Genomic DNA, 14251 nt, shown 5'->3' with positions numbered 1-14251 from the left:
AAATAGCATAGCAACCAAAGGCTTTTTCACATGTACACCATTCATATTTGAGATCATGAGTATAAACACACCCACAATTGATGATTGAAATGACTGAGATGTCTGGTTTCTAAAACTTCTTTACAAAACAGAGAAGGCATTTGGCCCTGACAAGAAAGAGAAAATTATATCAAAAAGGGGAGAATTTTGAATTTGTTTTAGTAACAATTGTTCTCTAGATAGAGCACAGTAATTATTATGAATATCGTGAATCCCACTCTCTCCAACAAGGCAATCCTTTCCAGGGAAGCCGTTTCTAATGTCTTCAGGCTATGGAATGCCTTGCAAGAATTCCACAATCTTAAAATAAATTCTGCAATCCTAGGGATGATTAACATTCCTTTCAAAGGTTATACATTTGTTCTTATTCTATGCCAACGTTTTATACTATGGTACCTCTCTCTCTTATGCATAAAGAAAAATAATGGGCTATCCATTTGGTTTACAAGTGAAATGCAAGACTTCCAGTAAATAACTAACCAAAGCTAAGCTTAATGATCCTCCCAGATTTATTAGAAGAAAATTCTCTATCTATCTGTTAATATAACATACAATCTTTAACCAAGCACAATGTTAGGGAATCATCACAATAATTTAGGGAAGTAAAAATCAGTCTACTAAACAAAGTCTGCATTGGATTAATTTAAAAAACTTTTGACATACCTTGAGACAGACGCAATGAAAAGGACCAGAAATAATTAAAAGCTGCTTACAATTTTATAAGTTACTTGGTATCTGGACTATTAACTACCTAATATTGCATGAATGTGTGCATGAAAATATATATTTTAATACTTTAAATATATGTATAAGAAAGATACTCCTACCATAAGAGTCATTTCAAATATGGGTATCATACATATTTTTTTCTTCTCCCCCCAAAACTGGACATTAGCAGCTTGCTTTTACAAAATTTATAAAAGCAAGAATGCATTTTACATATTTTATTCAAAACGAAATAATAAAATAAAGTCTTCTCTCAGCTGTAGCAATGGGAAATAGAGGAAGCATCTGAAAGATCCCAGGGGTGGGCATGCAGCACCAGTTTTTAAAGTAAATTAAAAATATGTGTACACAATTGATTCACAACTAACTTTTCAGCAATAACGGATTACATTGAAAGACAACTATGGTATATTTTTAAATATATTAGCACAATCTTATTAGCACAAAAGCTTTGCTTATTACAAATGAATAAAATCAAATATATTCACAGCAAGAAAAATTTCAGAATGATAAATACATACCAAGAAGTATGTAAGATACATTATTGAAAAGATTCTTCAACTATGACATACATACCCACAACCTCTTACAGCTTTATTTTCCTCTTCTGTAAAATGGGAATAATAAAATCTGCCATATTTCTCTCAATTATATGAGAAAATGAATGTGAAAGCATTTTAAAAATTGCCATGTACAATAAAAGCAGAAGGTAATTAAAACGCTTGTCAACCATCCACTAAGAGCTTACACTGCATATGCCTGTATTTGGCACAGGGCTCCACTATACATTTGCCTTGTCATCTCAGAACACCTCTGAAGGTAGGCCACACAATGCAGCGTCTGATCCTGTTTTGCTGAGGAGGAACTGAAGACAAGCGTATGTGATTTGCTCAGAGTCTCACTGAGAACCAACACCCAAATTTTACCCCAGTTCGTTGATTGTACTTTTCATTCTAGTATAAAACCTGATACAAAGCTTCAGCCCTCTGAGAAATTTCCTCATGGGGTCTATGAAGAAAGATGGTAGGAGAAAGGGGGACAATTCTACACTCAGAGTTCAGCTCCCACTGTGATGCAGTAACTGGCTCAGTTAAAACACCATTTAGCCCAAAGGTAAGACAGAGCACAAATCAGGGCTCATTTAAAACCCACCCCCAGCAGCAGAGTATCTTAAGAGGAAAAGCCTACCTATTTTGTAAAATCTGATTACGAGTTAACTTTTTCTACCCCTCTGCACCTGAAAGAACGGATTATGCCGAACTCAAAGTGGGAAAATTGGACTAAGTCAACTAACCTTCAAAAAGAGGACATCTCAAACCAGGCTCACAGCAGCCCCAATTCTCTCTTCTATCAATCAGGATTTTGGATGAAAAGAGCTTTCAAAACCAAAGTAGTTTTTCCCCAGACAACTCTACTTATGCACATTGGGCAACATAGTATGAAATAACAAAACCTCAAAATCAATAACCAGGAAATGACTAAGGCAGGCAAACCACAAAGAGGGAGAGTCACCAGTGGCTCTTTATGAACAATAGCATTCAGAATGCGAAGCCAAATGGCAAATGCAAACCACAACAAACCCTGCAACAGTGGTGGTCATTAGCCGGAGACATTACAAAGAAATGGCGTGGCTGGGCCAGGACGAAAGGTCTTCTCTTCAGTCATTTCTGTTCACACAGGAGAGAAGCCCTTTCAAGGACTCAAGAGGTCATGGGATACAGTTAATGCCATCATTTGATTTGGGCTCAACAACAAATTTTTAAATAAATTGAAACATGTTGTGTTATGATAGAGAAGAATAATCTTTAGAGTCAGATATACCTAGGTTCATATGCTGATTCAATCACATTTAATAGTAGTGAGGTATCCAGGAAAAGTCTAAATTTGGATTTAGAGTCAGCCTGTATCTCCTGTCTACTGGGTGTGCATATGCATGAGCTTATTTGCATGGTGGAAGGGCAACCCATGAGGGGAGTTTTATGTATTGCCACCTAAGGGAAAGGTTGGGGAAGACAGAAGGGCCTATTCCCCATTTAGGACTGTCATATAGTTTCAACTAAAATACCAAACCATGTAAAAAGATCTTCTAAACAAATATCTAACAGAATCAAAAGTACATAGTACATGCCTAGCGAATGAGCAAGGAAACTCAGAAACATGTCGCTTAATGAGCGGTTCTTCTGTGGAAATAGAGGGCAAACACTGGACCACCTGGTTAAAACATGGATACCTGACAATCCTAGTCTGTACATAAAGCCCTGCCCCCTCTGTTCTCCCCTCCCTTCTAAAGGACCCTGAAAACCTCTTTTCCAATGGAGAAGGAACACCAACATTTTCTTCATATTCATTTCAAAAAATAAAAACTCTAAAGATTCCCAGCCTATCCACAGTAAAATAGCTGTTGACATTTTTAGACAAAATATATAGACACTCCCCTCTGAAGTATTTATATTTGAATAACTTCGTTAAGGTCAACACTGTCCCAAGAACAAGGAATGGCTATCTTGCTTGTTCTGATACCTCTCAGAATAAGAAAAAACTTTCCCAAAGATAGATATCACATCAACTCTTACAGCTAGAAGATTATTTCTGGCAATTTTCAAATTACTATGCTTTTCCTGCCTCCAGCAACAGAAGATTCATAAAAATGGAAATTTAGTCTTATATCAACCCACTACACATTTTTTTGATGGAATTAAAAATTGGGCACAATTCAGGTTTTTTTCCATTTTTTTCCTATTCTTTGAAAATTAATTTTCCTTTTAAGAAACAGAAAGCTAAAATAGGCTGAGCAAAACAAAGTAAGGCACTAGAACATCACCTTCTGAGTTCTGCGGCCTTAGAGGCACCCAGGAAAGAAACACAGCCTCTGCTGGTGGTCAGTGGCACCAGAAGTGGTTGTGAGCACTATCACCTTGGCAGGCAGCCAGTGTTGAGCAGGAGGTTAGAACATCACACAGTGACTGCTCCAGCACACACAGATACATACCAGGGAGTCCTAAAAAGATCTAATGTAGGAAACACCACCAAAATTTGGGCTTTCATGCCTGGTGTTAATTCCTATACCTCCCAGGCTGGCAAACTCTGAATCTTTATCACGAGCAGCTACCACGACAAGCCTTGGAGATACCAAGAGTATGAAACACAGGCTTGGCTGTGAAGACACACAGTGTACGGTAGAAAAAGGTATAAGTAATCAGAGAATTAAAATAGAATCGCCAATGGAAACAACTAACGTATCTTTTAGTAGGTGAATGGGTAAATAAACTGTGTTACATCTAGACAATGGAAAAATATCAAGCACTAAAAAGAAAAGAACTCTCAAAGTATCAAGCCATGAAAAGACATGGAGGAGCCTTAAATGCAGATTACCAAGTGAAAGAAGCCAATCTGAAAAGGTTATATACTACTGTATATGATATTCTGGAAAAGGCAAAACCATGGAGACAGTAAAAGGATAAGGGGTTGTCAGAGGCGGGGGAAAGGCGGGATGAATAGCCGGAGCACAGAGGACTTTTAGGGCAGTGAAACTACTCTGTATGAGATTGTAATGATGGATACATGTCATTGAACATTTGTTACAATGCATAGAATGTACAACACCAAGAGTGAAACTTAATGTATTAACTATGGACTTTTGGGTGATAAAGATGTGTCAACGTCGGATCATCAATTTTAACAAATGCACCACTCTGGTGCAAGACCTTGACAGTGGAGGAGTCCACGCACGTAGAGGGTATATGGGAAATCTCTGTAACTTCTGCTCAATTTTGCTGTGAATCTAAAACTTCTCTAAGAAATAGTCTCTTAAAAAAGAAAGATCAGTGCGTCCCATTAGACTCACTGACTACACCAAAGCACAGAATACTGTGTGAACAAACAAGATGGGCATCCTGTTCTATGGATACGAGAGGATACTTGCTGGCGAGGGAAAGAAGAGTATTTCCAGACGTGTCACTTTCCATAACCAATCTGAATGACATGTGCTTCCTCTTCAAAATGGACATAATGCATGCCATATCCATTATAGTTAGGATTGAAGACTGTGTGTGTAAATTAACTAATAGTGACTCACAAATAGTAGACACAAAAAGAGGTCTTCATCACTATCTTACTACAATGTAAATTAGATTTTTATTTTATCAGTATGGAACAAAGTTGTACCAATGATAAATCAATTAACCTAAAATTAAAGTAAAATACTCAAGTTGCCCTTTTGGATGTATTAAATGAGCTAATTATAAGATTCATTGGATTACAACTCTAATACTTGTTTTAAAAACAATTACAGTCTTTCTGCTAAATTGTTAAGTGAAGAGCCTTCATAAAACATCAGAAGTCCTCTGTAGCACATGGTTTCCAAACAATTAAGACCATGTCTATTCTCACCTTAACCTATGGACCACTGGGTCTTAAACATATTTTAATAAAATAGTTGGTAAAAATACTTTTAAAAATAAAAACCGTATTTTAATAAAAAGTTAAGTAATCATTAATTTGCTTTCCTATTTAACATAAAAATGTATTAATTTATACTTGTTTTTTTCAAGTAGTGAAAATAGTCCTCAGGCAACCATTACTGTATCAATATCTTTGATTCTAGAAACCATCCCTGTATTTGTAGCTATCTATTAAATTTTGTGGTACAGACATCTTAGCCAAGAAGGTGTGCATTATGAAATTTCTGTAATTCTAAATAGTCACAGTAACTCAGCCTCATTATGAGACAAATACACTGTGGTTCTTCCTGACAAATATAATAGACAAATGCATTTTATGTATTTTCTTTTTAGGAATATTTTAGAAAATAACATTTATCATTTTCTTTCCTAGTGTTAACCAAGATTCAGTCTCTGGGTAAATAAATATTTTATCTGGAACTACCAATCTTTTTGTTCACAACCCACTGAAATACTCATTACATTGACACTCATTACTTCCTTTTTGTTTTATTGCAGAAACCAACTGAGAAAAGTAGAATAAATTGCTGAAAGGTCACACAATAATGTTGTAATTGGATTTGAACAAAAACAAAGGAAGGAGTAACACAGGAGAGAAATTTGTGAGCAAATAATAAAGAACATAGAGGGTGACAATGAAGGGGGGTTGTAAAGTGAGAAATTGAAACGAAATTGAAATTGAAAAGCAAGAATTGAAAGTAAAAAACTGGTCCCTTCAGCAATATGAAAGGAGAAGGCACTTCTTCCACAAAATCATCTACTCACTTTTGCACCAGTCTTGCAACACAACAAGTACTATACTTGTAAATCCAAAATGCCCATGAAATAAGGTCTTCCACAGTGGAAGAAAGTTACCATTTGATGAGCACCCAATTGAAACATCAACTTAAGTGACCTAAACAAAGATTTGCCAGCATCTTCTTCTGACATGCACTACTCCCAAGAAAAAGATCAACCCATCTTTGAAGGGCTATGAACTCTTTTGGAACACTGTGGTATTTGTGCGCTCACACAACAAGTTACTACAAGATAGCTTGCTCACTACAAGAATAGATTTTGCATGAAAGGTATGATTTGAAATTGTATTGCCATAGATCATAGGGCAAAATAACCTCCCCCAGGAGCAGCTCTATAACAGGTAACTTTTCTTGATAAAAAAAGTAATGGAGGGGCCAGCCCAGTGGCGCAGCAGTTAAGTTCACATGTTCCACTTTGGCGGCCCGGGGTTCACCGGTTGGGATCCCAGGTGAGGATATGGCACCTCTTGGCAAGCCATGCTGTGATAGGCGTCCCACATATAAAGTAGAGGAAGATGGGCATGGATGTTAGCTCAGAGTCAGTCTTGCTTAGCAAAAAGAGGAGGATTAGCAGCAGTTAGCTCAGGGCTAATCTTCCTCAAAAAATAAAAAATAAATTAAAAAAAGTAATGGGGTTTTAAACCATCATTTAACAAAAAACAGTCTTCTGAAAGAGATTTTTAAAAATTATTTAAAACAATATATTATATTAGAATGCCTTTTGCGGGAAAAGTTATGAAGAATAAAATGAATAATTTAAGACATTAACAAAATAAGATAGTAAATAAATTTAATGCTTAGTCACTAGTAATATCATTCTCAAATCAACCGACCAAACATCAATGTTTTAAAAGGGTTTATCTCATATTTGTATATCCCCATCTGCACATTCATTTTACAAGCTTCCTAGGTACATCATGAAATATGCATGCCATCACTGTCTTGTATAATATTATAAACTGACATTTTTCTGGATGAAAACATTTCTTCATAAAATCCTTGGGACACAGTTTTACAGCACTAAGGTAGCTTTTGTGCCAACTGCAATTTCTTTTAAATAATTGCTTAAAATATAAATGAATAGCATTTTAAAATTCCAGTATTGGACAATTATCACTGATCTACTTGAAATTCTTTCATATGCTAAACATCCATCCACTTGCAAAAACAATAAATAAATAAATGTAAATGTGTGAAGAGTAAGCACAGCGTACTTTAAAAATAATTCCATTACACTTCTAAAACTTTGGTTTGGATTCAGTGAGAATTTTTAACTAAATCTGTTTTTTTGGCCTTTGAATTTAAACCATCAGGAAAGGATGGTTAAGTTTTGACTACAAATTCAATTGTTCACAGAAGCTTATACTACAACGTTGGATGAGGAATATATGGGGAAAAAATGGAAATTTTTCCACTTAATTTTTATATGTTTAACCTGTTTCAAATAGATACTCCAAGAAGAAAAAAACCAATGCAATATATCTCTTATTAGGCAAACTGATATAAAAAGTATAAAAAACCTGGGTCATAGACCCAGAGAAGCTTGGGTTTTAATCATAATTTTGCTAACAGGTCACGCAACCTTGGGCAAGTAAATTGAGCTAACTGAGCACCCATTTATTTTACTGAAAAACAGAGACTTCACCTCTCCAACGAAGTTTTTGGGAAGAGCTACTGAGATAATCTAAGTAAACTGCCTTACACATATTGATACCAGCTCAACACAGGGTTAACATAAGGGAAGCCATACTGTAGAAAAGAAACCACATTGTAACTTTGAATGACCTCTGAGTAACTAACCCAGCTGAATATGTACCTTCTGTAGACTTTATGACCCTGCTTGTGTATGGACTTCCCAGCTATAATAAGACGATAACTTTGTTCTTTTGAATTCCCTAGAAATGTGATGACTCCCCAGAGAGAGAGTCTACCTGGTGTGGCCACTCCCAGTCTGTAACACGAGAGGGTCAACATTCCTAACCCCCTCCCCTATAACCCAGTGACCTATATAACTGCCTCAAGAGTCTGTGCTCCCCTTAAGATGGTTCTTTTGGACATTGGTCGGCCATCTTACCCCTTGCTAGCAAGCTGTAATAAACTGCCCTTTCTCTGCTTTCATCTTGACTCTTGACAATTGACTTTTGCCTTGTGGCGAGCAGATCATGCCCTTTGTGCAGTAACAATATTAATAGCTGAACAAATATCAGTTCCCCTAATTTTTGCTGAACAAAGTAATCTATTTGAAGAACAGTAAGAAGGGTATACGTTCTTTGCTGTTCCCTATAGTCTACTTACTAAAATAGAAATTCTTAACCTCAGCTTACAGACCTGTTGAGGGTGAAAATGACTTCACAGTTGAGAGCTAAGGCTTCTGAATCACAAAGAACTAGCTCTGCATCCAACTACTTGTGTGATACTTAAGTGATTTAGACTTTCTAAGCCTCAATGCATCAAATGTAAAAAAGAAGTATGATGGTTAATTTTACGTGTCAACTTGACCTGGTCACAGGTTACCCAGATACTTGGTTAAACTACTTCTGGGTGTGCCTGCGAGGGTGTTTCCAGATAGGATTAGCATTTGAATTGGTAGACTGAGTAAAGCAGACTGTCCTTAGCAATGCTGGTGGGCAGCATCCAATCCACTGAGAGCCTGAATAGAACCAAAAGGTGGAAGAAAGAAATTTCACTTTTTCTGCCTGACTGCACAGCTGGAACACAGGTCTTCTCTCGCCCTCAGACTGGGGCTTACACCATCCACGCTCCTGGTTCTCAGGATTTTGGATTTAGACTAGATTTTACACCACCAGCTTTCCTGGGTCTCCAGCTTGCAGATGGCAGATTGTGAGAATTCTCAGCCTCTATAATCATGTGAGCCAATTCCTTTATATATCTATATCCAATCTGTATCTATATCCATCTATCTATCTATATCCTATTGGTTGTATTTCTCTAGAGACCCCTAACTAGTACAAAAGGTGATAACAGTTTGTTGTAAGAATTAAATGAGATGATTCATGACACATGACATACACACGATAAATGTATAAGGAGAATTTGTAAACTCTCTGATATGTTATTATTTAATATAACATTTTATGTATTGGTATGTGCAAGTTTACATATGTGATGTATATAGGCATATGTGATTTATATGTACATTTGTGTGTGTATATTTATGTACACATGTATGTGTGTATATGTATACGTGAGTATGTGTGTATCCACAGCTTTTATCTTCAAAGATCTTCAAAGAGCACCATGGCCTGAAACAGGTTGAAAAGGCCCAATTTTATAAGAAAGACATAAATCACATTTAACACACACACACACAAAAGCTTGAGAGTATGATTTGTTCTAGTTTCAGTCCCTAAACTCCCCCCTCTCCCTCTTCATGAAGTTTATCATCATGTGCTCGGCGCACAGAAAATTTTCAAAAAGCAGAATGATACAATTCCAACCACAAATTTCCCCTCCCAGAGCATGCCTGATTCACATTTAAGCAGTCATAGAAACCAAAGTTTCTGAGGACCCCAAATTAGACTCAGCATTCTCATTAATCAAGGTTCCATGGGTCTATGAAGATTCGCATTTGCAGAGAAGTTAAATTATAAATTATATATTGATCTTACAAGATTTTTAATCAAGGGAGCTTTTAAAGAACCAGTTTACCTGGTATAACACAAATAAATTCTGATTTATCAAAATGACATAAAATATTAGAGGAAGGATAAACAACAGAGAATCAAAAGCAACTAAAATAGGGCAATTGAGTAGGAAAACTATTTAATCGGACAATATTTCTATGTCAAGCTTGAATTATAGTTTATAACTGGAACATTCATTTGAGTAAAAACCACTGAATGGTGTATTAAATGAAGAATTATTTTATATGGCCCATTCTATTGAAACCATAATTTTTACTAAGTGATACACTCTATTTCGGCCAATTCAAATTACACGCTATAGAAGCCCTACAGCAGAAGAACATTAGACTGAAGAGTAAAGTTAATCAGCTAAGTACCTTTTGTACTTTGGCTTTCTTTATCAATCATTCTATATAACTGAAGAAATAAAATTTTAGCCACCAAATCTCCACTTGCCTATATAATTTCAAAAGATGCATTTTAAATTATTATTATTCAAATGGCCAACTCTCAACCCTCTAGCCTGAGTTGATATATTTCCACTAAAATCAACTAGTTATTTCAATCTCTGTGGCCATGACTATGTTTTCTTTTAATTGAGACATAATTGGCATATAACATTGTATAAGTTTAAGGTGTACAACATGTTGATTTGATATATTTATGTATGGTAGTATGACCCCATCAGTGGTGTTAGCTAATACCTCTATCACATTATATAATTATCATTTCTTTTTTGTGATCAGATATTTAAGATCTAGTCATAGCAACTTTGAAATATATAATACAGTGTTGTTGACTCTAACCACATTATTATGTTTTTAAGGAGAGACCTTTAAACTGGAAAAACAAAAATAATACATACTCTCTGCAAAATTCCTTCAATTAATCAGTCGATCAGAAAACTTAGGAGGAATTTTTTAAAAAAACAAAAATGACTGATAGTGTCACTACCAGGAAATAACCACTACTAAATTTTTATATACAACTTACCAGACATTTCTCCTTTGCACATATAACCTCGTTTATCTAACTATGTTTGCAAAATTGTGATGTCATTCATATGGTTTGTTTTCACAAATATGAATCTAATTAATTCTTTTAAATTCACTGAACAGTAGTTTTTAGTTTCTTTGTTCCATAATTTAAGCAATAGCTTTTTCTTATTTTTTTTCATTTCCAGTGTTCTACCGTTAAACAAAAAGAAAACCTGTAATAAATCTCCTTGGATATACATCTTTGCACACCTGTTTTCTCAGAATAAAATTCCTCAAATTGGAATTGCCTATCAAAGGGTATGCACATTTTTTTTTTTTTAAAGATTTTATTTTTTCCTTTTTCTCCCCAAAGCCCCCCGGTACATAGTTGTGTATTCTTTGTTGTGGGTTCTTCTAGTTGTGGCATGTGGGACGCTGCCTCAGCGTGGTCTGATGAGCAGTGCCATGTCCGCGCCCAGGATTCGAACCAACGAAACACTGGGCCGCCTGCAGCAGAGCGCGCGAACTTAACCACTCGGCCACGGGGCCAGCCCCAAGGGTATGCACATTTTTAAGGTGTTTGATACATATTGCCAAATTACTTTCTAGAAAGCTTTCACCAATTTGAATAGCCAACAGCAGATTTATAACAGTGTTCATTTCTTTATTTACCCTCCAACATTGGATGCTATAATTCTTTTTAATATCTTGTTCTTGGGGATAACTTGAAAAATCAAATATCAACCCAACTTGGGCCTTCTAAGACTGTGGAGAGCTTCTTTGAAGTAATAGGCAAAAAAGAAAAAGTTCCATAGCAATGTAATAAACTCTGTAATTTCTAACCACTTTGGTTTTTGTTTTTTGAGAAAGAAAAAGTATCCTTGAGAGAGTTACTTGGAACTAACTCTGTGGTAATTATTATAGTTACATGTGTACATAGACTACCAGGGAAGATTAAAGGTATTTCTGGAAGCTGGAAAGATAGAACACCAGGCTATAAATCATGCACCCAATATTCCATGTCGGAAGCTGCTTGGAGGGCCAGGGGTGGATGTATATTTCAGCAATTCTCAAGAGATAACAATTTCTTCTCTTCTTACTGACCTACACTCCCATACTTTATTCTGATGTGAAATTCAGGACTTACACAGCTTATTTATTTTATGGTGTTATCTAAAGCAGTCCTAGAGGCTGTGCACAGACATTTTAAACACTGAGATTACAAAGCCAGTTGGCTCGCAAAGGAATAATAAGAACCAGATGGGAAATTAGAAGGAAAAGAGTTGAGGAAAAACTGAGAAATGCTACCTCAGGGAATAAAGGAGATGGAATGTCTCAGTGCTCTGTCCACCCTGGTGCTATCTCCCAAGACCCAGAGAACAGGAACCAAATCGTGAAAATGTTTCTAAGCCCAACCTATCTTTACTGAGAGGAAGAAGCAGTAAAGGAGCAGGAGAAGTAGCAGTAGGAGCAGTCATTGTCTAGTCAGCTGCCGTTTTCTCAGTAACTGTCTCATCTGTCTTAGCTTGGAAATCAGACAAAACATTGACAGCCTGGAGCTGGGTTTCCCAAATAATAGATCTAGACCAATTAAAAGCCTTCAATGCCACATTGCTAATGGCTCATCCAAGCGATTGTTGGTGCCATGTCCATTTTGCCAACATACATCTTTCTTCAGAGTAGTGAAGTCACAAAGTTACAACCACTCTCCTGCAATGATTCATGACTCTTCTGTCGTTTACACAGTGATTTCTTGGGGAAAATGATGAAAGCCTCCTTAAAACAGACCAACCAACCAACAAAAAGCCTAGGAGGCTTAGCCCTTTAGAATTATTTTGACTAGTCAGTCACATTTCTTAAAGGCCACATAAAATCTCTTGAATGTGCCAGAATTTTTGGTTCAGGAATCTAGTGCATTTGTGAGCAACCAGTTTGAGGACAGTTATTTTAAGGGGTATTTTGAAGGAGATGAAAGGGTTGTACAGCTTGTTTATTTGGAAAAGACTGACAGGATTTAAGTTTTCTCACCTATCTTTCTAAGAAAAGCTATCAAAGTCATCATACATGAAGCCAAGTTGCAATATTTCATTTGCTATAGGAAATTCATCCAAATGATTTAAAGTGGAAAAATTGACATCAAAAAAGAAATCTACTTCTAAATGGGCTTCATATGGCACAACGTCTCTCTTTTTTTTTTATTAAAATATCAGGGTCAAAGCAATAGGATATGGTGGTCAAAGAATATTTAGTATGTTAAATTTCCCTTTGAAAGAAACAAATAATACAGAGGACAAGAAACCTCTCAATATGGAATTAGATATATCAATGGGACTAATTGTAAATGATTCAAAGAAAAATGTACAATTTTATATAAACACTTTGAATTGACTCAAACATTTAATTTTAGCTTAATTTCTACCATGTAGCCTCCAGTAATTACTTCTTTATTTCATATAGATAGTATGCTAGACAGCTGAGACTTGAAAAGATAATTGGTTCAGTTCCCTGTTTCTAATGCAGTAATTCCAAAATTTGTGTGCATAGAATCATTCAGAGAGCCTGTCTGATGTAGATTCCAAAGCCCTACCCGACAGGGTTCCAATTCAGTGTGTCTAATTCAGGACCAAGAAATGCATTTTGCACAACCACCCAGTAGGTATTTTGTGTAATTTCCAGTTCACAGAGAGAAGAATTGTTCTAATGAATATCTAAATCACCTAGAACAAACGCTGTGTGTGAAAGATCACCAAAGACAGGACTCTCCAAATCTTCTGCTATTTCATTCTAGATTTTTATCCGTGCAATGGTCAAATATTTTCTCTTATGTCTATCAAAAACATCAACAATTAATTTAAGGCAAGGTGCAACACATTAATAGTCTATGTAGGTTACATAATTTTTTTATTATGACATGCCACCATTTCTCTGTTGAACAGTTTTAGCTCTTAAAAGCGTTTTACCATTAGAGCTGGTTAACTTCACTAAGACTGTTCTGTGTTCAAAAACTAAATCTCATACTATCTTTTCCCTTCCAACCTCCTATGCCTTTTTAATCTTTTAACTACTTTATGGTTTCCTGGAATATCGGATGAAGATTTGTAAAATATCTAGGGAAAAAAATCCCAGGATTTTCTTTATGAATTTTAGTAGTTCTGAATTCTAGTTCCTACTGATTGAAATAATAAATGGTAGCTCAGCTAAAGTTTTAAATTTATACACAATCAGCATAGTCTTTAAATTTTAAACACTACAATGTGGACAAAACTTTTGTTTTCCCATTCCAGATGCTATTTGTTTCTGTGTGCATTTTTTGTAAAATATATACTCTAGCAATATTTTAAAATACAAAATATATCCAAAGAGAACTATGTACAAAAGAGCTAAAAGGGTTTTTCTGAAATTTTGGCCACTCCAGAGATATGTAACAGCCATAAATATAGCCAACGCAACTCCCAGTTTATGAAAATCTGATATGGAATGCTTCCTAACTAAATTAATAACTAAAAATTTCTGCCACCAGCTTTATCTGAAGAATCATTTTGTAATAATATCATGCATATATGTTGAAAATATGATTTTCTACCCCTGAAGCAGCACAAATCTGCAAT

At 35.7% G+C, this 14251-nt stretch overlaps 1 protein-coding gene across 3 annotated transcripts in view; it reads right to left on the bottom strand.

The window, feature by feature from the left end:
* PRKG1 (protein kinase cGMP-dependent 1) overlaps positions 1 to 14251 on the bottom strand; it is a 1115575-nt gene that overhangs the window by 464392 nt on the left and 636932 nt on the right. The window contains exon 1 of one of the 3 annotated variants that reach the window (XM_070562430.1): positions 2060 to 2210. The exons of 1 other annotated variant lie outside the window; for it this stretch is intronic. The gene's annotated coding sequence lies outside the window, so the exon portion shown is untranslated. Of the gene's footprint in view, positions 1 to 2059; positions 2211 to 14251 lie in introns of those variants that run through there. One more of the 3 variants, XM_070562440.1, reaches the window with a different exon arrangement.

Source organism: Equus przewalskii, chromosome 1 (assembly GCF_037783145.1).
Source record: "Equus przewalskii isolate Varuska chromosome 1, EquPr2, whole genome shotgun sequence".
NCBI classification, from domain to species: Eukaryota; Metazoa; Chordata; class Mammalia; order Perissodactyla; family Equidae; genus Equus; species Equus przewalskii.
This window is presented reverse-complemented; position numbering and strand designations above follow the sequence as displayed.